This window comes from Rhinopithecus bieti, unplaced genomic scaffold (genome assembly GCF_001698545.2).
Source record: "Rhinopithecus bieti isolate Rb0 unplaced genomic scaffold, ASM169854v2 scaffold_12478, whole genome shotgun sequence".
In the NCBI taxonomy this organism is placed as follows: domain Eukaryota; kingdom Metazoa; phylum Chordata; class Mammalia; order Primates; family Cercopithecidae; genus Rhinopithecus; species Rhinopithecus bieti.
In genome coordinates this window covers 2,006,072-2,024,322 of record NW_016807367.1, presented here as the reverse complement: position 1 = coordinate 2,024,322, position 18,251 = coordinate 2,006,072, and the positions used below count along the sequence as shown (strand labels likewise).

The window sequence follows — 18,251 nt, the reverse complement described above, 5'->3', positions numbered from 1 at the left end:
AAATACATAAATCTTTCAGAAATAAAAGCAGATACAAGCATAAAAGAATGTTCATTACAGCAGCAGCAGTCATGATAGCCAGAAATTATAAATGACAATGAAGATTAGAATGGATTAAACACATCGCGGTATACTCATTCAAAGAAACAGGAAAGAAAGACCACTGCCATTCACACCATGAATTTTACAAACATAATATTGAGTCAAAGAAGATCCCAAGAAATACAGACTGTATGGTTTCATTTAAGTGAAGTTCAACAAAATACAAACTAATCTGTGGCGCTAGAAGTCAAGATATTGGTTATCTTGAAGGAGCTTATTACTGGAAGAGGGAACAAAGGGGTTTTTGGAGTGCTGGTAATATTATATTTTTTTATCTGCATAGGTGATAACATGTGTGTGCACATTTTGTGAAAATTCATCTCTCTCTCTCTCTCTATATATATATATATATATACACACACTCATGATTTGTTCACATTTTTGTGTGATGCTGTACTTCAATTAAAAGTTTATTTAAATGAAAAGAAAATTAGAAGTTTGATGAGAGCTTTGGAAATTAACAGGATGATATGCAAGTATATCACAGAAGACAGATAAAGTCAGGAGAGGCATCCTAAAGAACATACTATTTAAATTGAACTATGGGAATTAGCCAGGAAAAAGTAGGTGTGGTGTCAGCGGCAGGGAACAGGTGGAGTAGAGATGGAGAAGACTCTTTTAGGAAAGAAAGGATTTGAGCAGAAACCTGGACACATGGAAAGGGCATAGCTCATTCAAGATATGGAAGGAAGTCTGATGCAAGCAAAAAGATCTAGGGTAGGAGTGGCAAGAAATGAGGCTGAATACATAGGCAAGGTCTAGGCCAGACAGGGCCTTACATGCCATATCAAGGGTTTCGAATTCTATCTTAAATGCAATGGAAAGTTATAGATAGACTTTTAGTACAGGCCTGACATGACCTGGTTTTATTGTTAGAAGATGGCTACAGCATGGAGAATTGATTAGAGGGAAGAAAGACTGGAATTGGAGAGACTGTTTAAGAGACTGTCACAGTACCCCAGGTAGGAGATGATGATGGATTCCATTAGCCTGGACAGAGCGAATAGAGAGAAAGAAATGTAGGATGTAAATTGATGATGGGATATAAGCTATAAAGAAAAGGTACAAGTCAGGGAGGTTTCCCAGAGGTCTTTCCAGACAATTGGGTGGATGATAATACCAGCTATTGAGATAAGGAATCCTGGAGAATGGTTAGATCAAGGCAAAAGGATGTGTTCCATTTTAGACATATTGACCTTGAGATCTCTGCAGGACATCCAAGAGGAGGTCTTAAGTAAGCATTTGACACATAAGTTGCAAATTCAGGACAGAGGCCTGAATTGAAGGCATAAGTCATTAGTGATTCTACTTCTTTTTGGCAATAGAATGTGTGACAGAATTATTTTCAATATTAACATATGCTTCGTTTTTGTCCAAGAATTCTTTTACCCCATAACCTACCCCCATTCAGGCAACAAGACTTTACCATATTAATTGTATCAAAAAAAGGGGCCAAATTCTAGACTTCTAAGTCAAAGCTCTGAAGGACTTGAGGCCCAAATTTTGCATCATAAACAACAGATTCAAAATAATACATAATCAGTTAGAATTAGTTTTCCTGCCCCCCAAAAAGATAAAGGGTTTAAGGGCTGGGACAGAAAAGAGTTGAAGAAGTGACAAAAATCTACACTTAGGTGGTTTCTCTGATAAGGGGCCTTATTTATTACCCTCTACCCATAACTGCCCTGGGCTGACTCTTAGGAAAGGGAGAGAAAACAATGGACACCTCAGATACGCAATCAGCTTAAATATGGAGGAAGCTATGTCTCACTTCTCATGTGAATCCCAGGGAGCTGATAGGGTCTTCAGAGAGCGGGGTAACTAACTTATAACAGACCGGTCCCAGACAGCCTGAGTGTTCCATGCTCCAGTGAGGCATGTGAAAATAACAGAAGTTGCTGAGAGAGAGAAGTGAGCGCTAAAGACCTATTGGTCAATATGAGAAAAACATAACAGCCAATTCAGTGGATTGATGAGCAAAAAGAAGATGGAACAAAGATGTATCAAACAATATAAAAGTCTTATTAAAATACTATTACCTTGCCCCAAATCTACACATGTTAGATGCTAGCTCTTGCTAGAAAAATGCTGCATTAACAAACTATCCCAAACTCAGTGTCTTAAAATAATAGCTATTTAGCAAATGTGTCTGCAGGTTTGCTGGGAGTTAGCTGATCGAGGCTGATGTGATGGGGGGTAAATTCTGCTGGACATGTCTCTCACCCATTTTCTAGGACTGGTGGACTAGTTGAGGCTTGTTTCTCTTACGGTGCCAGTGAAGGTACAAAGGTCGGCATATCCAAATCTGCATAGGTTTCAAACCTCTAATCACATTACACCTGCTAATATCCCATTGACATATATGCTTGCTAATATCCCACTAAGTCCCGTGGCTGAATCTGGAGTCAAGAGCTCAGAATAGCCTTGTCCAAAGTTATTCAGTAAAGAGAAAGGTGAAGAATTGGGGCTATTGATTCTGTGTCTACCACATCCATACTTAGATGAAATCCCTGGAAGTGGAGGAAGGAAATATCTATGATTTAACCACAAAAGATACAAATTAGTGACAGAAAAACAAAATCACATTGCTTGCACACCCAGGATTTTGAATTGGGATTTGATAGGAATATTACAATAGGGGCATAAGCAAAATGCAAAAAGAACCCAAAGGAAAAATCCCATTCTGACATCAGAATGACATCACAAATAAGGTGACATTTGATGAATGTCCTATGAAAGATGATTAGAATTTTGAACAACTGAGGTTAAGCAAAAGCACAGAATCATGAAAATTATTCTTTGAAATGGCAAAGATTTCTGTGGCTGGATCATGGGATTTATTGAGTGGAGCGATTTCTCCTCAGGAGATCAGACACATGTGAGCTACGCGAATCCACAGAAGTGTTGTTATCTTTCTATTTTTTCCTCGCTTATATGAAGGACTATAGGTCAGGAACTGTGCAAGAGGAGGAATGTGCATATGTTGGGGTGGGGATAGATAGGGGAGGTCTGGAAGGGATAATTCATTTCAAACTCAAAATAGCAGACTGAGAGAAGACATAGGGAGAACAGACAGAGAAACCAGTAAAGCTGGAAAAAGATAAGAGAAAACCACAAGAAGACCTGTTTAACCCTAATTTCTGTGGCTTTTCTGATGAAGATGTAGTATTAATTGTTTCAGAGTTCATCAGAGATCCACGTATCTTAAATCTGAGATATAAGCCAGTTGAAAACAAACATTCCACTTGAGTGGCATTTTAATGACACAAAGGCTAAAAGGGGGGGGGACATTTGCATAGCAATAACTATTATTGTTTTAAAACTGCATAGAATGTTCAGAGCCCGGAACAACCACCAAATCAGGAATTCAAACCGCACCCTGGGAAGACTGGACTTCCTTTTGTTAAAAAGAAAAACCAAAGATCTCTGAGGTTAGTTACCAGGCAGTAAAAATCAAAAGTCCAAACTCCCCTCTAACCACTGGAATATTTGCCATGTGGACCCACACCCACCTAGGACATTGCCAAAACCCCAAAAAAATACCATGACTAAGATCCATGTCTTTCTCTGGGTACTATTTCCACAGAAAGCTTCTTATGTCTCTTCCCTGACATTTCACAAAATAGAGAAAAAGGAAAAGAAAAAAAATATCCCTGAGGAAAGGCCAAGTATAAAGAAGAATTTGATTTTGGCATTGCTTTGAAAGGTTCCACTTACTTCCTCAACCCATGGAATGTTTATTGTTGAACCAACACCATAAGAAGGACATGGCTTCAGCTTCAATAAGACTGCACTGTATGCAAAAATATTCAATAGATGGATAAATAATAATTATTGAACTCCTATTGTGTGCCAGAAATGGTAGTGAGAATTCTACATGTGACTCAAAGATCCTGACAAAGATTTCAGAAAGTAAATATTTTTATTATCCCCATTTTATAGATGAGAAAGCTGAGGCAGAAATAGATTGTGTATCTTTCCCAAGGTTGACATGATAAGAAAGTAGCCAAGTGAGGATTCAGTCCGTGCACTCTGATTCTAGGGCTCATCTGCTCGTGTACTATGTTCACTGACTCCTAGAGAAGAAATTAGAAATAACACCACCCTTACATTAAACTTTCCAAAAAATATAAAAAGAGAGGACACTTTCCAACTCATTTTATGAGACCAGGATATCCTTCACTAAAAGCTGACATGGATATAATAAAAAAGGAAAATTACAGACCAATCTGTCTTGGGAAGGTAGAAGCAAAAAAAAAAAAAAAAAAATGGTATATCAAAATACCAACAAATTGGTTTCAGAGAATTCATATAAACAAATAAGAAAACAATAACCCAAAGAAAAATGAGATTTCACAAAAGAAGATATCAAAATGGTTAAAAAAAAAATGAAAAAGCCACATATTTTTTTAAGTGCTCAATGTCATTAGTCATCAGGGAAATGCAAATTAATGACACGACATGTCCACCCAAATGATTACAAGTAAAAAGACTGACAAGACAAGGAGCTGGCAAGTATACAAAACAAGAGGAACTCTTGGTACAGTCACTTTGGAGAAAAGTCTAGAAGTATCTACCATAGGTGAACACATAAAATGCCCTATGAACCATAAATTCAATTCCTAGGTTTTTACTCAGCAGAAATTCACATATGTGCACCAAAAGACATGTATAAAAATGTGTTTGTGACACCTTTATTCATAAGAGCCCAAAACTAACCTAAATAACTATTTAGGCAACAACCTAAATAACTATTAACAGTGTAATGGAAAAATTATGATATATTTATACTAGGGAGTACTATACAGCAATAAAAATGATCTACTGCTATACACAATAATTTGAATAAATCTTACAAATTACAATGTTGAGTAAGAAAAAAGCCAGACATGAAAGTGGGCATACCCTCTATTTCCATTTACATACTGTTTTAAAGTATCAGGCAAAACTGATCTATGGAGTCAGAAAAATACTTATTCTCTGGGAAGTGTTTGTAGCAATTGGTAAGAGAAGAAGGATGCTGGGAATGCTTTATTTGTTGATCAGGGCATTGCTTACATGGTTGTGTCCACTTAATGTTTCAAGTATAGTTCCAGAAGTAACACCTTGGTGACAGAGAAGGTAATCCAAATTCATGGTATGTGTATCTTAAGTGAAAGTGGTTTAACCAGGTAGAAGAACATTAAGCAGATTAAATTTCAAAATCAGCTAAATATCCACAGCATCATTTATTGAGTATCTAAAATATGCATGAAACAAATGTTAAGTCCTGAGAATAAAAAGATGAAAAGACCAACTTGCTATCAGGAAATAGTTCACAATCAAGCTTTTTTGAAAAGGAGGTATAAAAATAATCTATTTCAAAACAAAGTCTGTTCTCTTGGAATTAGGCAAATAGTTTTGAGAGTTTAGAGGAATGGGGGAAGGCCCTCCAGAAGTGGCAACACTTAAATCTTATAAGTTTTGCAGGGGAAAGGGCTTCATCAGCCCTTCATCAGCCCATCCATCAGGTGGGAGAGGGAGGGGGTCTGGGCAAAGGTATTTGAAACAGTTGACTGCATTTGCAGAAGAGGACACTAAGAGAAAGCATTGTGAATTACAGGAACATTAGGTAGGTAGGTATAACTAGAGCTGAAAATGCAAGACAGAAATAGAGGTGAGAGTGGGCAAGTAAGGGTCTCTTATTCCATTTTGGATGTTTATCCTGTGGGACATTGGAGCTATTGGAGCTATTGAAGAATTTGTATTTAATCTAATGTGAAGGGTAGATGGGAGGAAGGTAAGACTGGGAAGATGAGGTATGAAGTTTTATAAAATTTCAGGAATATAGTCAGGTTTTATTAAACAATTCAAAATCTTAGTGGTTTACAACAGCAAACATTTGCTTCTTACTGACAGGTCTGTGGGTCAGTCACGGTCGGTTTTAGCTTGGCTGGGTTGGGCCAGGCTTGGCTTGGCTCCACACTACATAGGCAGACTCCTGTGTGCTCCATGGGTTTTCCATTTCAAAATTCATGATGAAGGAGCAGTGTCTTCTCTGTTCTTCTACTGGTGGATGGCAGGAGTGCAGGGAGATAGTGGAGTGGGAAGAAACAGGCAATATCTCCTAAAGCCTCTACTCAGAGCTAGCATAGTATCCCTTCTATCCACCTGCCACCAGCCAGTCTCACGGCCAAGCTCAGTGTCTATAGGACACAGTAGGATTCTCTACCCATAGGGTGAGGAAAGAGAGAATGAACACTTGTTGAACATATTAGCTCAAACTACCACATCAGGCAAAAGATTATGAACTCCTAAACTAAGGCAGACAGAGTAGGAATAAACAAGAGAGGATTAAGAAACCGAGACTAACCAGTTTCTGGTATCCTAGGTATTCTGGCTGAACAGAGATGAACTGTCTTGTGAGGAAACTAGGAAATTAAACCAGAAGTTTTAACTCAAGGAAGTGCCTGATTAGAGTTGGGTAGTCAATCTAAATCAGTTAACGAATTTGAAAACATTAGTCCAAGATGAGAAATTCAAGGGCAAAGCCTCTCAAAGGGTGATAATAAGAGAGAAGAATTTAAATTAGTAGGAGGTGAGGTCAGTAACAATCTTGAACTTATTCCAGTCCTTGAGGTAATGAGCATCCTGGGAGCTCTCAAAAAGCAGCCCCAGAACAGAGAAAGAATGACAGAATAGAAGTAGTAGGAATGGGAGAGTTTAGGATGACTCCTAGCTGGGCAGGCTAACAAATTAGGTAAATATTAGGGTCCTGCTGAATTACGAAACACAGAAGAAGAGGGTTTCAGAAAAAAGCTAGTATATTCAATTTGGCTTGATTTTTAAATCTGAGCCATCTAGGTGAGCATGCCTCCTACTGAGTTGACAATTAGGTCATAGAGTTCCTTCCTTTCATATTGTTTTCACATCCTAGAATTCCCTTTCTCTCCTCCGTCATCCATCCAAAGTCTAAAATTTTCATGATCATTTAAACTTCCAATGCTGTCTTCCTTCTCTGAGCTGCTTACATTTGAAGTGAGCATACCTCATTTAACATGGGCCACTTGTGTTATATCTACACATGCACACATGTATACACACATAACAATTTTGTACTCAAAAGTAAACTGTAAGTTACATAATGACAAGGCCTTATGTGACTTTTGTATCTCCTTCAGAACTTTAGCACAGTACTAGAAAAATGTTGAAACCTAACTAAAAAATGCGTTAGATAATTAACTATTTCATAATACTTTTATGACCTAGTTTGAACATTTGAGATAATTCTTATTCTTTAGACACTTGTCCTGGTGTGTATCTCCATGACTAGATCTTTGTGCAATAAAAAAATTGTTGAAGTTTTAACCTTGATTCATACTAAGTGGTAGACAAAAGTTAACCTGGTTTAAAAATTAGGCCATAATAATCAATAATCAAGAGTCTCAAGAGTTGACAGGGTTTTGTTCCAAGATGGTAGATTAGAGGCTTTTAGCACACCTAGGCTACTTGAAAAATAGCAAGATACTACACAAAGATCAACTTTGTGAGCTTTAATTCACAAAGAAAAACAAGAATCCATCAGAATTAATTATGAAGGACACCCCAGATCCCGGAGAGGAGAACACTGGCAAAGAGCCCCCATGATAGCATCGGACTGGTAAAAATGAGTGAATCCCCAGTAGGTAAGAGAGGCAGAGAGCCTTCCTCCATGACTCACCTTTCCACTGGGGATCTGAGCAACCCAGGCCAAGGGAGAACACTTCGTTTCCCCTAGGCCCTGGAGCTAACTTGGGGAGAGGCTTGGAGACACTGTAAGGGAAAGATACCAGGAAAAGCTGCAGACATTTTCCTAGACTTGTAACTGAGAGCAGAATGCCATTTTTAATGGCATTGGTAGGAATATAAATTAGTTCAGCCACTTTGGAAGGTAATCTGGAGATTTTTCAAAAGAATTTAAAACAGAACTACGATTTGACACAGCAATTCCATTACTGGATATATACCCGAAAGAAAACAAATCTTTCTACCAAAAAGATATACACACATGCATGTTCATCACAGCACTATTCACAATAGCAAAGACATGGAATCAACCTAGGTGGCCATCAGCAGTGGATTGGATTTTTAAAATCTAGTACATATACACCATAGAATACTACATAGCCATAAAAAAGAACAAAATCATGTCCTTTGCAGCTACATGGATGCAGCTGGAATTCATTATCCTAAGTGAATTAACACAGGAACAGAAACTCACATACTGCATGTTCTCACTTATAAGTGAGAACTAAACATAGGGTACTGATGGACAAAAAGGTGGCAACAACAAAAACTGGGGACTACTAGAATGGGGAGTGGGGAGTGGGGCAAGAGTTGAAAGACTAAGTATTGGGTACTATGCTCAGTACCTGGGTGACAGGATCAATTGTACCCAAACCTCAGCATCATGCAATATACTCAGGTAACAAACCTGCTCATGTACCCCCTGAATTTAAAATAAAAAATGGAAAAAAAAGAGTTGACAAGACTGAATGGTCAACTACTTGGTGGTTTCTTTCCAAGCAGATGCCAATCAAAAGAAATAATAGATATTACAAATGTAAAAGCATCCAGAAAAGCTAAGTATTTTCTCATAAGTGGTTTTGATTTTTTATATACTTTACATTTAAGTTACCATTCATTCTGTGAGAGAAGGAAGTATAGAGAGCAAATGATAAGCTCAAACTTATACAAGTTTTTGTTTGGAGGCAGGAATAGAAGACAGGTCTCTAACTTTCAGACCAGAGCACTAAGACGAAGTGAGTGTAAACTCCTAACCAGCTGCTTGATCCCAGTAGGGCAGGAATAAAAGATACAATTGGGGCAGCTAAAATTAAAGAGAATGTTTTTAAATTTTTTAGTTCCTTTTTTAAAGGTAGGCTTTGAAAACTTCATTTTGTGAGGTGTTCAATGGGGACCTGGAAAACTGCTCTTAGCATTTTAACGTAAATTAAAATCATTTAAGCAGACCTCTATTCAGCTCTTGCCAACTGCACATTTATTTTTCTGGTAAAGGAGGCTTTGCTGTTGCAAATGAAGGGGAAATGAAGGCATTAGAGTTTGGGCATATCAGTGAAAAAAAAAAAAAGAGTTAATGTGGATGTTGGATTAAGTTGCTCTCATGGCTGCAATTCCATTTATCTGGGCAAGGAATTTGCCCCCCAACAAAATACTCTTTAAAACATTCTCTGAAAACTTAAGTCACTGTGTAGAATCTGGAGTTGCTGCAGGTGTTACTTAAAAGCTCATTAGCCCTCCAGAGAACTATGAAAATAAAATCACTCCAGACCTAATGAGAGTCAGAGAGCAAGGTGGTCAGGGAAGAGCTAAGTTAGGAGGGAGCTGTTTCAATTGCACCTGTATTGAGAGGTGGGTGACCTCCAAGAAGCCTGTAAGCTTAGTTCCATTTTGGATAAGCAACTGAAAAAGTGGGGGATGGGAATGGGGAAATGAAGGATAAAACATTACTTGCTAATTCTAAACATATGTAGCCAGCACATTGGTGAGTTGAGGTTGGCAAAGGGTAAAACAAAATCTTGCTGCACTGCTTTCCTCAGTGACAGCTATATTTGTTGATTTTTCCATTGGCACCGAGCTTTTTGAGTCTCCACTTTCTTAATTCCGAAACAACAGAGGGCAGTCATCTCTCACGGCTGAATACAACACTTGACATCTATGTTTTCATATAGAGAAGATCATCCTCTGTGGGCCTGCAAAACATCAGTCTCACTCAGGCCTACAGAGTAGAGAAATTTATATATCCACAGTCTGCTGGGTTCAGAGACCACAGACTACACCTCTTCCTTTCCTTCTTGGCTTCTTCCATTTCCTAAAGCATAACCAGTATCTGAATAGAATATGGCACATAAGGTTCTTCTCCACCCATTTTCTCCTATTAATAGAACATGGCAAAGGAAAAATCCCATGAATGTCAACAGCTAACTCAATTAAAGATAGCCCACCTGGAGTGAAAATTAATCAGTAGCCTCCTCTTTTAGAAGGTGAAAGAGAAGGCAGGAAGGGATGTCACAAGTTACCATATCATGGAACGTGAGAATAACATGAACCAAGAAGCTGCATGTTCTGCAGGGACTAAGAAGACAAGGTATATTCTATGGTAAGTAATGTAGCCAAAAGCTTCTTTTGACTGTGCTTAAGCTAGGACTGGCTGGGAAATAAAGCAGCTTTGTGAATATTTTATTAGTTCTTTCTTATGGGTGAAGTACTTCTTGTAGCAAAACCTTTATTAATTAAAAATGAGCTTTATAAGAATAAGTTTCCTTACTACTCCCTACATTTCTCCTGCCAAATCTTGTCCCAGTAGGCTGTGAGAGAACCCAACTCACTAACTGTGGTCCCATTTAAAGTATTATAAACTTTGTCCTCTTTGAAGGTACAGAGCTGAAATATCGTCCAATGTGAGCAGTCTGTAAGCTCCTTGAGAGTGAGTACCATCCATATTCATCTCAATATTTAGCACAACACCTACCATTGTCTGTGAATATATTTCAATTCATATCAACTAATATTTATAGAGAATACACATTGTCCAAAACATTTTATTAGCATGACATGAGATAAAAAGGTAATTAAGAAATTTATCCCTATTCCCAAGGTCTTTCTACAATAGAAGAAGGTGATCAGAGATGTACAAATATTACAGTAATGTCAGGTGAAATAAGACAAGTATGGTGAAAGAAGTACAAATCATGAAAGAATTTTAAAGGAGAGAAAAAGCCTCTCTTTCTGGAGGTATCTGATATGGTTTGGTTCTGTGTTCCCAACCAAATCTCATATCAAACTGTAATCCCCAGTGTTGGAGGAGAGGCCTGGTGGGAGGTGATTGAATCATGGGGGTTGTTTCTAATGGTTTAGCACAATCCTCCTAGTGCTGTCTTGTGATAGAGTTCCCAAAAGATCTGATTGTTTGAAAGTGTGTAGCACTTTCTGCTTTGTTCTCTCTCCTGCCAGTCATGTGAAGATGTACCTGCTTCCCCTTTGCCTTCTGCCATAATTGTTAGCTCCCTGAGGCCTCCCTAGAAGCAGAAGCCTGCACACCCTGCAGAATCATTAGCTGCTTAAACCTTTTTTCTTTACAAATTACCCAGTCTCAGTTATGTCTTTATATCACTGTGAGAACAGACTAATACAGTATCCATGAAAGCTAACTAAAGCCAATGATTTTTGAGATAACCCTGACAGATAAACAGGATTTAAATAGGCAGAGCTAAAAAAAAAAAAAGAAAACTGCTTAGTGTGATATGCATACAGAGAAGAATGATTCTGTTTGGCCAAGGAAAAGGACACATAAAGAAAAGTGAGTGCTAAGGCTGGAAAGGTGGATTCAGTCTAGCAGTGTTTTCTCAAGTTGCAGGTTATGAATGGATAAATACAACTTGAGTTGTATTTGTTGGTATTTGGTATCTATTCATGGCTCTTTCTATTCTATATTCTGGTCCCATATGTCAAGCTCTAGAAAGCTCAATATTACATGTGCAAGACTTTTGCAGCTTAGGTTTTATATATTATTTAGAATCTGACAATGAGATGTATTCCTATAGTTTGGAAGGTAAAAAGGAGATGTGAGCCAGTGGTGTGCAGCAGTGTCAGCTAACAAGATTGAAAATTTGGAAGACATTTCAGAGAGCGTTCCAGGAGTCTAGTTTTCTGAGGTTATGCCGGGAAAGCTCCAAAGTTGAAAGATAAGACACTGTGCCTTGAACACCCTACAACTATGAAAAAGGCAGTATTTGGTAGTGTCTTTCCATTCAGAAGGCAATGTGTATGAATGCGGCATCTGAGTGTGCTCCTCCTATCCATCTACCAATTGTATCAGTTATCTATCACCTTAATAATGCTATAAAACAAACCACTTCAAAATATAGTGGCTTCAAATGAAAGTCATTTATTATTTTTATATCAGTCAACTAGGGACTTACTATTCTGGGATAGTCCCAGCTGGGAAAACTCAGCTCTTTCACACATGGTGTCATATCTTCCAGCAACCTAATACTGTACAGGATTTGGAAAAAGATACAAACACACAGCACCTTTTTCAGCTTCTTCTTCAGTCAAGTTATCTGTTATCCCATTGACCAAGGCAAGCCTCATTGCTAAGCCCAACAACAGATAGAAAGGGATTATAAAGTTACAAGTCAAAGTGTATGATACATGGCAGCCATTAAGTGGGGCCATTAATGCAATCATCTACCAAACTGAGTACATGTTAAAGCTGCCAGTTTTGAGTAGGGCCCAGGATAAGAGAAGGCTCTGCAGCCAGTCTAGGCTGCAGTTCAAGAAGCTCTGGCTTTATGACCCAGTATATCTAATGATTTTTAAATTGTTACAGATGCAGATACTATACAGGCACTCCAGCAAGTGTTGCTAGCAAAATCCTAAAATTATCAGAGCAAGCTATTTCCCTCTTGGGAAATACGTATTTAACAAATACTCTTGCTACATTGCAAACTCGCCACACACTAATACACATGGCCTTATGAGGAGTTCCCTATAACTAGTCAATTGAAGAAGAAGAAAAAATGTCAGCCTGGTTTGTAACTGACACCAGCCAAAATTGAACTGCTGCATATTAAAGCCCCAACTGTAAGTAACCCAATACAAGGACAATCAGAAAAAGCAATATATTCAATGAGCAAAATTTTATGCATTTTTTTGTGTTTTTTTTTTCTTAAGAGCCAATTTTAGTTGAAAGAAAAAGCAGAGGAAGGATTAAAGGTCACTTGAGCTGGTAGAAACAGATATAAACCTCAGAGAATATCCGCACGGGAGCCCACACCTTTGCTGCCGCACAAAGGCAGATAACCACGGTGCATGAATAACAGGAAATGTATGTTTAAGAAGTCACGTGGCATGCAACGTGAAAACAAGGAAGCAGACTTGCCCTCTAGGTGGAAGGTCCAGCAGCGGCTTTCCACTACGAAAGTATCCAAGTCATGACACCAAATATGTTAGCGGTGGAAGGGATCGGAGTTACACCAAGTTACCAGTGGCCTATCTACGGGTCCATAGCAACTTCAATTCTTGCCTCCTCAGAAGACAGAATTCGACTGAGTGCCATAAGGCAGAATTAGAGACTGAGGCAAGCTTCAAAGCAGGAGTGAACGTTTATTAAAAAGCTTTAGAAGAGAAAGGAAAGCCAGGGAAAGAGAGAGAAGAAGGAAAGTACCGCTTGGAAGAGGGCCAAGCAGGCAACATGAGAAACCAAGTGCGCCCAATGAGCAAACTTAAATAGTGCATCTGGCCCTACACTTTCCCTGAAAGGAGAGAGAGAAGGCTTTCAATCTACAGTCCATGGGAAAGAGTTAATGGCTTGGCCAGACAGTCATGGATAGGAAAGAAAAAAGATTAGAGAATTCATTATGCAAAAGTCTGGAAAAAAGACCTATTGCTGGACTCCTCAGAATGGCAGAGTAGGAGAATATTTGTGTTCCATTGAGTTCTCACACAGGGCTGGCTTCTCCACTGAGGAGAATCCTACCTAGTGAGGAGAAGAAAACCTGTCCTGTGGATTTCATTTAGCCTTTTTCACTGGCTACCCTACGGCTTGGTCAATAAGCATAGAAACTTACTGGCATGATAGCAGAGATGGAAGTGATACATGACTCAGCAATATGAACTTTCTCTCACCAAAGAAGATGCAGAAAATGATACTAATGAATATCTGCTACATCAAGGAAACAGAAAACACAAACGCGACGTGCACACACACACACACACACACACACAGATGTGAGAATATTGTTTCCATAAAATAGAACAGGTATGGTATTGAAAAAGGTAAAATTTTTTTAGAAATAATTAGAAGTTTAAAATATAACTCTTGATTTAAATAATTAAATATATAGACTAGATAGAAGAATGGAAAAATACAAATATCAAATAGCTTGAAAATTGAGATAAAAAAATTATCCCAAAACACAGTAGTAACACAGTACAAAGATATGTAAGTAGAAAACTGGAGACATAAAATATGGATGTAAGAGTTCTAATATTCAAAAAAGAGTCCAAATAACCAAAACAATCCTAAGCAAAAAGAACACAGCTGGAGGCATCACACTACCCGACTTTAAACTGCACTACAAGGCTATAGGAGCTTAAACATCATGGTACTTGTACGAAAACAGAGGCACAGACAAATGGAACAGGTTAGAGAATCCAGAAATAATGGGAGTACACTTACAACTATCTGATCTTTGACAAACCTGACGAAAACAAGCAATAGGGAAAGGACACCCTATTCAGTAAATGCTACTGGGATAGCTGGCTAGCCATATGCAGAAGATTGAAACTGGACCTATTCCTTATACCATATATAAAAATCAACTCAAGATGGATTAAAGATTTGAATGTAAAACCCAAAACTCTAAAAATCCTAGAAGATAGTCTAGGAAATACCATTTTGGACATAGGACGTGTCAAAGATTTCATGACAGAAATGCCATAAGCAATTGCAACAAAAACAAAAATTGACAAATGGTATCTAATTAAACTAAAGAACTGCTGCACAGCAAAAGAAACTGTCAACAGTATAAACAGACAACCTACAGAAAGGAAGAAAATATTTACAAACTATGCATCTGACAAAGGTCTAATATCCAGAATCTATAAGGAACTTAAACAAATTAACAAGCAAAAAAACACCACCATTAAAAAGTGAGCAAAGGACATAAACAGACACTTTTCAAAAGAAGACACATATGGAGCCAACAAGCATATGAAAAAATGCTCAACATCGCTAATTATTACAGAAATGCAAATCAAAACCATAATGAGATACCATCTCCCACCAGTCAGAATGGCTATCACTGAAAAGTAAAAACAGATGTTGGTAAGGTTGCAGAGAAAAGGGAACCCTTATACACTGCTGATGGGAATGTGAATTAGTTCAGCCATTTTGGAAAGCAATTTGGTAATTTCTCAAAGAACCTAAAACAGAATTGCCATTCTGCCAAACAATCCCATTATTGTGTATGTACCCAATGAAATATAAATTATTCTACCTTAAAGATACATGCACATGTATGTTCATCATGGCACTATTCACAATAACAAAGACATGGGATCAAACCTAAATGCCCATCAGTGATAAACTGGATAAAGAAAATATGGCACATGCACACCGCGGAATATATGCAGCCGTAAAAAAAGAATGAAATCATCTCATATGCAGTAACATGGATGAAACTGGAGGGCATTATCGTCAGCAAACTAATGTAGAAACAGAAAAGCAAATACCACATGTTCTCATTTATAAGTGGGAGCTAACCATTCAGTACACATAGACACAAAGAAGGGAACAACAGACACTGGGGCCTTCTTTACAGTGGAGGGAGGGAGGAAGGTGAGGATCCAAAAACTACCTATTGGTACTGTGCTTTTTACCTAGGTGACAAAATAATCTGTATGTCAAACCCCTATGACACGCAATTTACCAACATAACAAACCTACACATGTACCCCTGAACCTAAAATAAATAAATAAATAAAATGATGTGGGAAAAAGGTTTAATCATAAGAACTCAAATACAAGTTTATGCCAAACAAATCTCAAAATTAGTTGAAATAGATAATGTAGTAGAAAAAACTGAGTAAGCAAAGTTGACTCAAAAATGAGCTGACACCCTGAGAAACCCAGTACCTATAAAAGAAATTAAGAAGAAATCAAAACTCTAGAAAGGACACAATTCCCAGACAATCTTCTGGGCACATTGTATTAAACCTACAAAGAACAGATAATTCCTGTTTTATTCACACTGTTACAGAACATAGAAAAAAATGGAGTGTTTTCAGCTCATTCTACAAATTTAACATCACACTGAACCATAAGCAGATAAAAATAGAAAGAAAGAAACCCACAAAAAAATTTAAAAACCCAAAGACAAATAGAGGCAAAATTTCCCCAAAATATTGGAATTTTTTATATTATACTTTAAGTTTTGGGATACATGCACAGAAGGTGCAGGTTTGTTGCATAGGTATACACGTGCTATGGTGGTTTGCTGCACCCATCAACCCATCATCTACATTAAGTATTTCTCCTAATGCTATTCCTCCCCTAGCCTTCCAACCCCCAACAGGCCCCAGTGGGTGATGTTCCCCTCCCTGTGTCCATATATTCTCATTGTTCAACTCCCACTTATGAGTGAAAACATGTGGTGTTTGGTTTTCGGTTCCTGTGTTAGTTTGCTGAGAATGATGATTTCCAGGTTCATACATGTTCCTGCAAAAGACATTAACTCATCCTTTCTTATGGCTGCATAGTGTATACATGCCATTGTGTATATGTGCCACATTTTCTTTATCCAGTCTAACATGATGGGCATTTGGGTTGGTTCCAAGTCTTTGCTATTGAGAATAGTGCTGTAATAAACATACGTGTGCATGTGTCTTCCTAGTAGAATGATTTATAATCCTTTGGGTATATACCCAGTAATGGGATTGCTGGGTCAAATGATATTTCTGGTTCTAGATCCTTGAGGAATCGCCACACTGTCTTTCACAATGGGTTGAACTAATTTACATTCCCACCAACAGTGTAACAGCATTCCTGTTTCTCCACATCCTCTCCAGCATCTGTTGTTTCATGACTTTTTAATGATTGCCATTCTAACTAGCATGAGATGATATCTCATTGTGGTTTTGATTTGCATTTCTCTAATGACCAGTGATAGTGAGCTCTTTTACATATGTTTGTTGGCTGCATAAATGTCTTCTTTTGAGAAGTGTCTGTTCATATCCTTTGCCCACTTTTTGATGGGGTTGTGTGTTTTTTTTCTTGTACATTTGTTTAAGCTCCTTGTAGAATCTGGATATTAGCCCTTTGTCAGATGGCTAAACTGCAAAAATTTTCTCCCATTCTATAGGTTGCCTGTTCACTCTGATGATAGTTTCTTTTGCTGTGCAGAAGCTCTTCAGTTTAATTAGATCCCATTTGTCGATTTTGGCTTTTATTGCCATTGCTTTTGGTGTTTCAGTCAAGAAGTCTTTGCCCATGCCTATGTCCTGAATGGTATTGCCTAGGTTTTCTTCTAGGTTTTTATGGTTTTATGTCTTACATTTAAGGCTTTAATCCCTCTTGAGTTAATTTTTGTGTAATGTTTACACATTGAAGGGGTCCAGTTTCAGTTTACTGCATAGTCTAGTCAGTTTTCCCAACACGATTTATTAAATAGAATCCTTTCCCCATTGTTGTTTGTGCCAGGTTTGTCAAAGATCAGATGGCTGTAGATGTATGGCATTATTTCTGAGGCCTCTGTTCTGTTCCATTGGTCTATATATCTGCTTTGGTGCAAGTACCAGGCTGCTTTTGTTACTGTAGCCTTGTAGTATAGTTGAAAGTCCGGTAGCATGATGCCTACAGCTCTGTTCTTTTTGCTTAGGATTGTCTTGGTCATACAGGCTCTTTTTTGGTTCCATATGAAATTTAAAGCAGTTTTTTCGAATTCTAAGAAGAAAGTCAATGGTAGTTTGATGGAGATAGCATTGAGTCTATAAATTACTTTGGGCAGTATAGCCATTTTCATAATATTGATTCTTCCTATCCATGAGCATGGAATGTTTTTCCATTTGTTTCTGTCCTCTCTTATTTCCTTGAGCAGTGGTTTGTAGTTTTCCTTGAAGAGGTCCTTCACATCCCTTGTAAGTTGTATCCCTAGGTATTTTATTCCCTTTCTAGGATATAAACTATCGCATAAACAGAACCCATGACAAAAAGCACATAATTATCTCAACAGATGCAGAAAAGGCCTTCAATAAAATTCAACAGCCCTTCATGCTAAAAACTCTCAATAAACAGTATTGATGGAATGTATCTCAAAATAATAAGAGCTATTTATGACAAACCCACAGCCAGTATCATACTGAATGGGCAAAAGCTGGAAGCATTCCCTTTGAAAATCAGCACAAGACAAGGATGCCCTCTCTCACTGCTCCTATTCAGCATAGTATTGGACATTCTGGCCAGGGCAATCAAGCAAGAGAAAGAAATAAAGCGTATTCAAATAGGAAGAAAGGAAGTTAAATTGTCTCTTTGCAGATGACATGATTGTATATTTAGAAAATCCCATCATCTCAGCCCAAAACCTCCTTAAGCTAATAAGCAACTTCAG

The 18,251-nt window shown here is 37.9% G+C and overlaps 1 long non-coding RNA gene across 1 annotated transcript in view; it reads left to right on the top strand.

Moving 5' to 3' along the window:
- Window positions 1-2,878: 2,878 nt before the first annotated feature.
- The window catches only part of LOC108535471 (uncharacterized), a 19,467-nt gene continuing 4,094 nt past the window's right edge, over window positions 2,879-18,251 (top strand). Inside the window, exons 1-2 of the long non-coding RNA XR_001887238.1 lie at window positions 2,879-2,980; window positions 10,122-10,240. This is a non-coding gene — a long non-coding RNA (uncharacterized LOC108535471). The remainder of the gene's footprint in view (window positions 2,981-10,121; window positions 10,241-18,251) is intronic.